Genomic DNA, 11,403 nt, shown 5'->3' on the forward strand with positions numbered 1-11,403 from the left:
ATTGCCACAGGCAAATAATCGTTCCTGCAGGTCATCCTGTAGAAGGAACCACAGTTCTTTGACAGCCTCTATCGTGAGGCTCACTCTTCTCAAACAGAGCTCCTCATTAAGGTCTTCAGAAGATCTACATGGCCTGTAAATTCTTTGGCTGACCGTTGGGAATCCCATAAATGTAACTCAGGGCCTTTTACTTAGTGGGGGTGAAAAATGTCCTGGTGGTCTCCTCACAAGTCTCAGGCTGTCAACAGCAATGTTAGCTCTATCCAGATGAAAAGCAATTACTATTGGTGCATTGGGGACACAATCATGGGTTTTCAGTACTCCAATGCCAGTCATTCTCATTTTCATATATAGCTAATGAGCTCCCAACAGCATTGGTGAGGGCAACCATGAAGGGCCCCAGACCATAACAATCATTATGGAACAGAAACCCTGCGGAAACAGGTCCCACCATAGAATGCGCCCCCCAAAATGTTCAAATTATATCTGGAACTAATTACAAAATGTATATAAATTCGGGGCCATTGTTTCAAAATATATTTACATTTTCACAATGCAAAGTGCAGAGGAAATGTTCCTATCATATGTTGATTGACACCTTTAAAAAAATAATTGAATAAAACATCTCGTTAGGTAGAGAATTGAGAGTAATAATGATAATTATTGCTGTGGTTTCTGAGCTGCTGGGTCCATCAAAATGTCAAGTCAAGGAAGGTGACTGGTCTGGGATAATTAATGTCGGACACAAGGTTAGATGTGAGCATTCAAGAGTTTTGCTTGATTTAACTTGGCTGTAAAATGCTTTGGAATGTCTTGAGATCATGAAAGGCGCTATATAAATACAAGTTCTAACTTTTTTTCTTTTTCTGTCATGCTTTTTTGTGTAATATTTTACATTCCCAAAATTGTGAGACTCTATTCCTGGCAAAGACTCTCACAATTTTAGGGCTTATGAGTCTCCCAATATATCCGAAAGGATCCCAGAGAACTTGCACTTACTCTTGGTGCTGCAGGCCAACCTGCTTGCCCTGCTGAATGCCCCACCTGGAACAGGAGTCAAGAGATTCGAGCGTCAGGTTCCTCCCCAGTGATCTGTAAGGTGTATGATGGCTCAATGCAAAGCGTTTTGTCAGAATTTTCTGTGGTGGAGGAGCGGTCAGGAATTGTGGATCAGAAAGTGAAGGAAGGAAATAAAGCAATGGAAAAAAAATCGTCCTGATCATGCTTGCCTCACATTCCCACCTACAGGGATCAGCAGTAGAAAATCACATGGATAAATAACTTTCTGTGAGAGGAAATAGTAACTGAAAGGAAGGGGAAGAAATTAATGAATGGATTTATTTTTTGAGAAAATAGTCATTGAATTTTAAGGCTGGAATTTCTGAGTTCAGGGTCAAATGCCCTTTTCATAGACTATCAGCTTTAGGCCTTGAATCCAAAGGGAATTTAATGGAAACATCAGAACCTTTTAAAAATCCTGTTGTCCTTCGGTCCCCCATCATATTCCCTCTGAAGCAAAAAATATTGCAGGGCTACGGGAAAAGGGCAAGGGAGTGGGACGAGCTGAGAGTTGGCACAGGCTTGACGGGCTGAATGGCCTTCTTCTGTGCCGTAACCATTCTATGATTCTATGATCCTCCTCCGGCACTAATCTCTACAAACAAAATTGCACACATTGCACTGCCAGGTCTCCCACAACCCACACAACAAAGTCAAATAGCATAGTCCCCTGTCCGATCAAAATTGCAGCCCAATGCTGTACTTCTAGGCAAGGCAGAAGTTTTAAAAAATATATCAAATGGAAAACAGCTGGGTGCAAAATTGCATTCTGTCATTATAGGCTCCTATTAAATTTACAATCACACACACGCCTGTCCTCTTAGAATGCTGCCCTAAATAACTTGCATCAGAAGAGCAGTGCAAATGTTTTACAGATCAAAGTAAAACATTTCAGCCCCAAAGACAATTGTTTGAGAAATAGCAACTCAGTGATTAAACATAGGCAGCTGATAAGTCACCTAAATCTTTGGAGACAAAGGTCACTGTTCAGACTGCACCTACACACACTAACTTTATGTCAAAAACTGTGTGTTAAAAGGCAGCAAAAATTTGAAGCTTTTACTGTGAGTTTCATAGGTCAGGAAATTCCTTTGCCACCATAATATTCCAGATGTGCAGCGGAAACCCTGTGCATAAATGTCGTGGTTCCAGCGAAGTTATGGCAGCAGAACGGGAACTGCTCTGAGGAATTTCTCGGGCATAGCCACGAAAATACCATAAGGTCTCCATTACACTGGTCTTCATTATAATGCTCCCAGTTATAATGCGCTCTGTTCCACTGTACCTTCATGCAAGGCTCTCAATCATAACACTTCCACTGTATAAGGTTTTCAGTAAAACCATTTTCTCCGTTACATACCACGCTCATTACAAGGCTTTCAGTTATAAACCTTGGATACAGATCCACTGTCATTATAAGAATTTCAGCTATAGCACTCTCTCTGCTAATCCCACCCTCATTTTGGCATTGGAATATTAGTTATCTACAGGGTGAGGTCATTTTCATTGTAGATGGAGTATTGTTGGCTCTCAATTGTAACACTCTTTCTGTTGCACCCCACCTTTATTATAAGGCTCTCAGTTATAACCGCTGTTAACACCCTTTACCTACATTATAAGGCTCTCAGTTGCAATTTTACCTTCATTATAAAGGTCTCTGTGTAAATTTCTGTTACACATCAAACGCTGTTTTTGGAGGTGTTGGTTGAGAGGAATATTGGTCAGGACAGTTCCTCTTCTTTAAATAGTCTCATGGGATTTTTAACCAGAACAAACAGTTTAACCTCTCATCTAAAAGACAGCACATCCCTCACTGCTACACTGAAATGTCACCCTAGATTAGGTGCTCAAGTCCTGGAACAAGACTTCAACGCACATCCTGCTGACTCAGAGTCAATACTGCTACCAAATGCAAGAAGCTGCCACTTGTTTATAATAGTCTTTGAGGTAAATTCTCATGTAAACAGATCTGTTACAAAAATGCTTTTCAAAATCCAACTTTACTGAAAGAGGAGAAATTTGCTTTAGATTCAAGTGCAGAATACTAGACAAGAATCACCGAGGCTAATTTTCCTGACCTTTCCACCTGGGGAATGCCTATTTCTGGCTGCAGATCTCAGGAAAATGGGGAGGAAACCTCTTTTGCCAGGTCTCCATCCTTTTATGTTGCTCTGGAATTCCCAACAAACCAACACGAGGCGAGAAGGGATACTTCCAGACTCTCACCACAATTACCTGAAAATGCATCCCAGCGACACCCAAGAAGCTGGTAGTGGGTTTGTGCTGGGACTCCCACTGAGATCAGAGGGTCTGAGAAAGTCCACAGCAAACTGCAAAATAGAACCACAGGAATACCCAACAACCAGAAACATTTCAACACTGATATCAGAATGAAACCTCACTGGTGGTGGGTGTGGGTTATGTAATGGGGCACAAAATCCTGTGTAACCAATTTGCAATGCATTGAATTTTATGAAGGGCAATCTCAGTACCGCAAATGATGCTGCATTTCAAGCAAAGACAAGCCTCATTCAAAATAATTATTATTTAGATGAGGGGATTCCCCGAATTTCACAACTATATGTCAATCTCCTCACAGGTGTGAAATGGACACTTGACAGCTTCACAGACCTGGTCTGCTTTAGCTTAATCCTTAAAGGAAATGTGCTGTTATTGGAGCTGGTGGTGAACTGTCATTGTTTTGAAGTGAGCATTTATTTCCATTTCCATTTAACATTTTGCATGGCATGTTTTACCTGTGCATTTCTAATTTTTGTAACAGCCTTAAATTTGCAAAGCAAGATTTCCCTAAAGTCTTTCCATTTGCCGCTACATTACATAAGAACATAAGAATTAGGAGCAGAAGTAGTCCAGACAGCACCTCGAGCCTGCTCCACCATTCAATAAGATCATGGCTGATCTTCGACCTCAAATCCACTTTCCCGCATGATTTCCATTTCCCTTGATTCCCCTAGAGTCCAAAAACCTAACTGTCTCAGCATAGAATATACTCAATGATCCAGCATCCACCGTCCTTTGGGGTAGAGAATTCCAGAGATTCACAACCCTGAAGAAATTCATTCTCATCTCAGTCTTAAATGGCTGACCACTTATCCTGAGACTATCCCTAGATGCTCCAGCCAGGGGAAACAACCTCTCAGCATCTACCCTGTCAATCCCCCTCAGAATCTCATATATTTCAATAAGATCACCTCTCATTCCAATCTATTCAATCGCTCCTCTTGGACAACCCTCTCATCCCAGGACTCAACCTAGTGAACCTTCTTTGCACTGTCTCTACAGCAAGTATATCCTTCCTCAGATAAGGAGACCAAAACTGTGGACAGTACTCCAGGTGTGGTCTCACCAAAGCCCTGTACATAAGAACATAAGAACGTAAGAATTAGGAGCAGGAGAAGGTCACTTGGCCGTTCGAGCCTGCCCCACCATTCAATAAGATCATGGCTGATCTGATCATGGACTCAGCTCCATTTACCTACCCACTTCCCATAACCCTTTACTCCCTTATCGCGCAAAAATGTGTCTATCCCTGCCTTAAATATATTCAATGACCCAGCCTCCACAGCTCTCTGGGGCAGAGAATTCCATTGATTTACAACCCTCTGAGAGAAAAAATTTCTCCTCATCTCAGTTTTAAATGGGTGGCCCCTTATTCTGAGACTGAGTTTTAGTATCCTCTATGAGTGGAAATATCCTCTCTGCATCCACCTTGTCGAGTCCGCTCATTATCGTATAAGTTTCAATAAGATCACCTCTCATTCTTCTGAACTCCAATGAGTATAGGCTCAATCTACGCAACCTATCTTCGTAATCAACCTAGTGAACCTTCTCTGAACAGTCTCCAATGCAAGTATATCCTTTCTTAAATACGGAAACCAAAACTGTATGCAGTACTCCAGGTGTGGCCTCACCAATACCCTGTACAGTTGTAGCAGGACTTTTCTGCTTTTATACTCTATCCCCCTTGCAATAAAGGCCAACATTCCATTTGCCTTCCTGATTACTTGCTGTACCTGCATACTAACTTTTGTGATTCATGCACAAGAACCCCCAGGTCTCCCTGTACTGCAGCACTTTGCAATTTTTCTGCATTTTAATTATAATTTGCTTTTCTATTATTTCTGCCAAAGTGGATAACCGCTTTTTGTCTGTACAATTGTAGCAAAACTTCCTTACTCTTGTAATTCAACCCCCTTCCTAATTGCTTGTTGTACCTGCATGCTAACTCTCTGTTTTTCCTATACAAGGACACCTAAATAATTGAACACCAACATTTAATAATTTCTCACCATTTAACAAATATTTTGTTTTTCTATTCTTCCTGACATAGTGAATAACCTTGTAGTGTATGTAGGCACCTTTAGTAATGACTCCACGAGGCAGGGTATGGTGCTTAAACTGTGCAGACCTGCAGTCCTTTATTAGCAGCTCCTGAGTGACGACAACAAGCTGTGTGTTCCTTTTTATACTAGGTTATCTGCCATGTGCAGGCAACCCCTGGGTCTCCAGCAACAGCACCCTCTAGTGTGTACAGTACAAGGGTACATTCAATGTTGCATGACAGTGTTACAGACATCACACAGTGAACAGGCATGCATACACAACAATACTCCCCCCTGAGCATTTTTCATATCCTTTTTGTCATGACCAGGGGAGGTGATCAGTGGTGGGCTATGGGAGGTTGTGGTGAAGGTTGTGCAGTAGCCAGGTGTGACCCCTGTGCTTGAGGCTGGCCTCGTACGTTTCCCCTCCCTCACACACTAACCAAGTGGGTGTCACTGTTGTGGGATCCCTCGGGGAGGTAGCCACGGCAGCAGTGAGTGGTGTGTATACTCTGTGATGTGGGTAGTTGTGGGGTGGTGGGCAGGGCCACAAGACTTGTCCACCAATGGGGATGAGGGTCAGGTCATCCCAGGGTTTGCCAGGGAAGCTGGAGGGTATTGGCCTCATGCTTCTGGTGTTGGCCCTGGTGGCCAGGAGCTGTAAGGCTGGTCTGGTGCATGTTGCCATTGGTGGTGGCTGGGCTACCCATTGACCACTGTCTCTGTAGTGGGTCTGCTCCCACTGTCTGTGTGTGTGTCCTGCAAGGGGCATCACATTCGTTCCAAAGGCCCAGGCTACATGGTCAGGTAACCTGCTGGACCTGGGGATCTCCCACAGGGGGATTCCATTGGCATCAGCATGGTCCCTGTAGGACCCAATGTCCTTTGGCAGTGTCCTACCAGTATACATGACACCTTGGCTCTGATCACACGTAGTCGAGCCTGCATTATACATTCTAGCACTTGCAACATTTTTGGGCATCCTGGTTTCAACAGACATGGTTACATTAGGCATTTCACATTCTCTATCATTATTGTTACGCCTAATAGACTTGTTCTTAACCTTACTGACACCTGCATTCATCTCATTAGTCACATTAGTTAAACCAGCATCACAATTCATGCAGGGGGGAGTATTGTTGTGCAACATGCTGCCCTGGGAGATCTGGATGTCGACACTGCCAACGATTTGGATTTTACCTTTGGTGTAGGTGAGCAGCTTTGCCTGGACAGGAGACAGTTTTGGTCGAGTGGCAGGATTCCTCCAAATTTTTTCAAAGGTCTTTTGGCTCATCACAGACTGGCTCGCCTCTATGTTGATCTCCATGGAGACTGGGACCCCGTCGATGTCCACTTCCATTATCCACGGAGAATTTCCGGTGGAACAGGTAAAGATTCCATACTCCTCTCCCAGGGTTAGAGCAGCTTCACCTTCATCTGTGTCGGAACCCTGGTGATTAGCCAACTCATCAGAGACACGGTGAGTAAAGCCTTTTCTGCACATTCTCTGAAGGTGCCCTTTTTCTTTGCAGCCTTTGCATGCATAGTCTTTGTAGCGGCACTGGTGGGCCCTGTGGTTTCCTCCACAGCACCAGCACGAGACCATCCGGTTGCCCCATGTGGCAGACTCAGGATTGCGGGACTCGGGGCAGCATTTCTGCCTTTAGTAGTGTCCATGGGGTGCACTGCTCTCGCCGGTTTAGAGTCCTGGGTCAGTATTCGCCTGGAGTCGCTGGCCGAAACCATGTAGGCTTGGCTCACTTGAATTGCTTTCTGCAGGGTGACCGTGATGTCAGCCGAGAGCAATTTGTGTAGGAAGCCTTCGTGGCCAATTCCGATGACAAATATGTCCCATAGTGCTTCATTAAGGTGGTCGCCAAACTCATACGGTGCAGCTAGTCTTCTTAAGTGTGCAGCATAATTGGCAATTTCTTGGCCCTCAGGTCGCCGGTAAGTGTAGAACCAGTGCCTGGCTGTGAGGATGCTTTCTTTCGGTTTTAGTTGTTCCTGTATGATTGTTACAAGTTCCTCATAGCTCTTAGTGGTTGTCTTCCCCGGGGCTAGTAAGTCTCTGACGAGACCGTAAATGGTGGGCCCCCAACTGCTAAGCAGGATGGCCCTGCGTTTGTTCGGTAGTGTGACCAGTGTGTCCCCGTCCAGGTCGTTGGCTATAAACAAGTTTTCCAATCTTTCCACAAAGGTATCCCAATCTTCCCCCTCTGTAAAATGCTGTAAGTTGCTGAGGTTAGACATGTTGAGCGTGTAGTTCATGATCCCGTATTCCCGTCGCCAGTTGTAGTGTATGTAGGCACCTTTAGTAATGACTCCACGAGGCAGGGTATGGTGCTTAAACTGTGCAGACCTGCAGTCCTTTATTAGCAGTTCCTGATTGCTGACAACAAGCTGTGTGTCTCCAGCAACAGCACCCTCTAGTGTACCGGTAAGGTGTGTACAGTACAAGGGTACATTCAATGTTGCATGACAGTGTTACAGACATCACACAGTGAACAGGCATGCCTACACAACAAACCTCACATTTCCCCACATTATACTCCATCTGCCACCGTATTGCCCACTCGCTTAACCTGTCTATATTCTTTTACAGGCTCTTTGTGTCCTCCTCACAGCTTATTTTTCCACCTAACTTTGTATCATCAATAAACTTGCATACATTACACTCGGTCCCTTCATCTAAGTCATTAATATAAATTGTAAATAGCCGAGGCCCTTGCGTCACCCCACTAGTTATAGTCTGCCAACCTAAAAATAACCCATTTATCCCTACTCTCTCTTTTCTCTCTGTTAACCAATCCTTTATCCATACTAATATATCCCCCCTATCCCCAACCCCATGAGCCCCTACCTTGCTTATCGACCTTATCGAATGCCTTTTGGAAATCCAAAAGTATTACATCCACTGGTTCTCCTTTATCTACTCTGCTAGTTACATCCTCAAAAAACTCAAATAAATTTGTTAAACACAATTTCCCTTTCATAAACCATGTTGACTCTGCTTAATTATGTTATGATTTTCTAAATGCCATGTTACCATTTCCTGAATAATTACAAGTTGCAGCCAACAAAGTTGGGCGGATGGGAATACCTTTGGCTTTTCCTGTTGTGCTGCCTGGATTAGATGACGATGAGGATGATGATTTTGTGAGGAGGCAAACTCTTCAGGTCCAATGACACTCCTTCCTGGACATGTCAGAAGAGACCTGTTTTCGCTGCCTATACTTCACTCCAAAGGTAGTAACTGAGCTATAGCATCTGTTGTAAGTTGACTTGCAGACAGCTTCGAGGGTTGGATGACTTTTCCTGTGGCTGTGAAGGTCACAACAGAGCTTAACTTTGTGCAATAAGATCCTTAAAGGTCACCACAGGGAACATCTGCCAAATTAGACAATGTGCAGCTCATACCCATATGAGTCATCTGACTGATGTTTTCCAACTGGAAAGGAGACACCAATTGGTGAAAATATAGAACTTTGACGGACCAGGAATCTTACCAAGAGTTCAAGGCATTACAGATGGAAGTTATGTGATTATTAGGGGAACCACATATCAAACTAAAGCATACATGCTTAGAGGCTGTCTGAATCAGAAAAACTTGATCCTATATGTTCATACCCATTATTCAGAGAGTACCAATAATGCTTTTATTATAAGATCCCAAACCATTCTGTGTATCATGGCCCTGGCTGATCAAAATTGCACCAACAGTGAAAGTAAGAAAGTGATCAAGAAGTTGAAGGATGATGATCAATGAATGGTACTTACACTGCATCTCCAAACTTGTCCTCAACAATCCTCTGCACAGATTCATGGCTACATAGGGTATGAGTCATCTCCTTAAATTAAGACAGTTGCATCAACATGGCTCCTCTGCTGCTTGTCCTGATCTCTTGCTCTGGTTAGACTGGAAGCACAGAAAATATATCAAAATCCTAGAAACTGCCTGAGCCCCTCAGGGAATACTCCTTTGTGCAGTTCATGTCGCGCAGCTGTGTGGGGCCATTGCAAAGTGGCATGAATGCTGTTTGTGGAGGCAGTACTTATTTGGTGCTGAACTTTGAACTGTGCAAGATATTAATTATTAGGGTCCACTAGAAGTATGCCCTACAACTCTTTTTGCAATGAAAGAGCTGTGAGAAAAGGGGCAAAGCATCCCTCTTTGGATGCTAGCTCCCCGAAGCTGCTGCAACCAAACATTTAGATTTGTTTTGTACTTTCTATCGGTGAATAGTAACAATGTATGCAATGGTGGGTACACTTATCTTGGCTGTACTCTTTATGCCTGAACATCTTCTGCATTGGCAACCTCCATTGATTGGTAATCTCCACCCTTGCAGCTTGGACATGTGGTTTTACAGGAGCATAGACTCCCAAAGCAAGTGCTCTGCTCGGAACTCCTTCATGGCAAATGAGCCAAAGGTGGACAGAGGAAATGTTACAAGGGCACCCTCAAAGCCTCCCTGATAAAGTGCAACATCCCCACTGTCACCTGGGAGTCCCTGGCCAAAGACAGCCCTAAGTGGAGGAAGTGCATCTGGGAGGGCGCTGAATGTCTTGAATCTCAATGCCAAGTACATGCAGAAAACAAGCGCAGGCCGTGGAAAGAGCGTGCGGCAAACCTGTCCCACCCTCCCTTATCCTCAGCGACTATCTGTCCCACCTATGGCAGAGACTGTGGCTCTCGTATTGGACTGTTCAGCCATCTAAGGACTCATTCTAAGAGTGGAAGCAAGTCTTCCTTGATTCCGAGGGACTGCCTGTAATGATGATGAAACTTCTCTTCCAAAGAGTGCCATTCTCCATTGCTGCACTTCCTGCAGCTCTGAAAAGCAGTGAGTCTTCTGCACTGCCCCTATTGCAAACATTTAGAAAATAAAAATATGCATTTCCTCACAGCATTAACTCACCTCCTTTAGCCAGCTGAATTGCAAACAATGGGCCACTCCCTTTAATGGCGAGCTGTGGGTCTTCGAGAGTTGCTGCCTCACCAGCGAAACTTGCCTTGCTGCACACAGGGAACATATGGAAATTAAGAGGAGAGGCTTTGCTTTTTTTTTCTGTTGAAATTCGTAGCCAATCGTTCCAATTCTTTGTCAAATCACAAACGCCAGAGGTCACCTTGGGCCCATTCAAGGATCACTCTGCGCCAATGCTCCTAGCCAAAAGGCCTAGAGCCACTGCACCGTTCCTGGAAGTACTGCAATACCAGGTTCGTGCCATGGAGGTGGATGGGTCAGGTCCCCCACACACCTCCGTGGAGGTGGATGGGTCAAGCCACACCACCCACCTCCTATTTCCAAAAAAACAAGCATATACCTTCCTGATCCAGGGAGAACCACCTTGGGGTTATGGTGGTTACTCCCCTCTCAGGTCAGTTACGCATGATCTTAGCCAAAAGGCCGAGGAGAGGCTTATGCAACCAAATTTGATGAACCCCACCTCCTCTGTCCACTCCCCCTCCCCCCGCCCCACACTGACTCATGTGCGAGCGCCGTTCCAGTTTTGCTGGTTTTTCAAAATCAGGCCGCAAAAAATAAATCAACTTTCGCTATAATCACAATTTACAACAGACCCTCGAAATGCTATTTATGTGAGCATCATTTTCCAGTCTCTGCTTCTTTTCGATTGCCAGCCGACCCATGGAGAATGTTCCCAGCTGGAGCTCCAGTCACATGACTTTCACTCATTTGCATTTCAATTACTAATTATAAACTTGAGTGTGTATTACGTCCTTTTCTTTAAGTCCAGTTGACTGTAAACATTGAATGATAACTTCTTTGACCGACTGGTGAATAGATGGAAAGACAAAGCATGGGCCTTATGTGGACAGGCAGGGAGAGGCAGAGCATTTGGCCTCAGACTGATGGTCAGCAAGAACATCCAATATTGATATAAGGCATCTGGCACTAATAAAGTGAACATTTACTTATGTGTTTAAGCTGAGGATCTCTGCCTGTGTGCAATAAACAATGCATAAATGTCCTGT

The 11,403-nt window shown here is 44.2% G+C and overlaps 1 pseudogene; it reads right to left on the bottom strand.

Moving 5' to 3' along the window:
- Positions 1-10,589: 10,589 nt before the first annotated feature.
- LOC139266456 (U2 spliceosomal RNA) lies at positions 10,590-10,828 on the bottom strand (annotated as a pseudogene).
- Positions 10,829-11,403: the final 575 nt, after the last annotated feature.

This window comes from Pristiophorus japonicus, chromosome 6 (genome assembly GCF_044704955.1).
Source record: "Pristiophorus japonicus isolate sPriJap1 chromosome 6, sPriJap1.hap1, whole genome shotgun sequence".
Classification (NCBI taxonomy): domain Eukaryota; kingdom Metazoa; phylum Chordata; class Chondrichthyes; family Pristiophoridae; genus Pristiophorus; species Pristiophorus japonicus.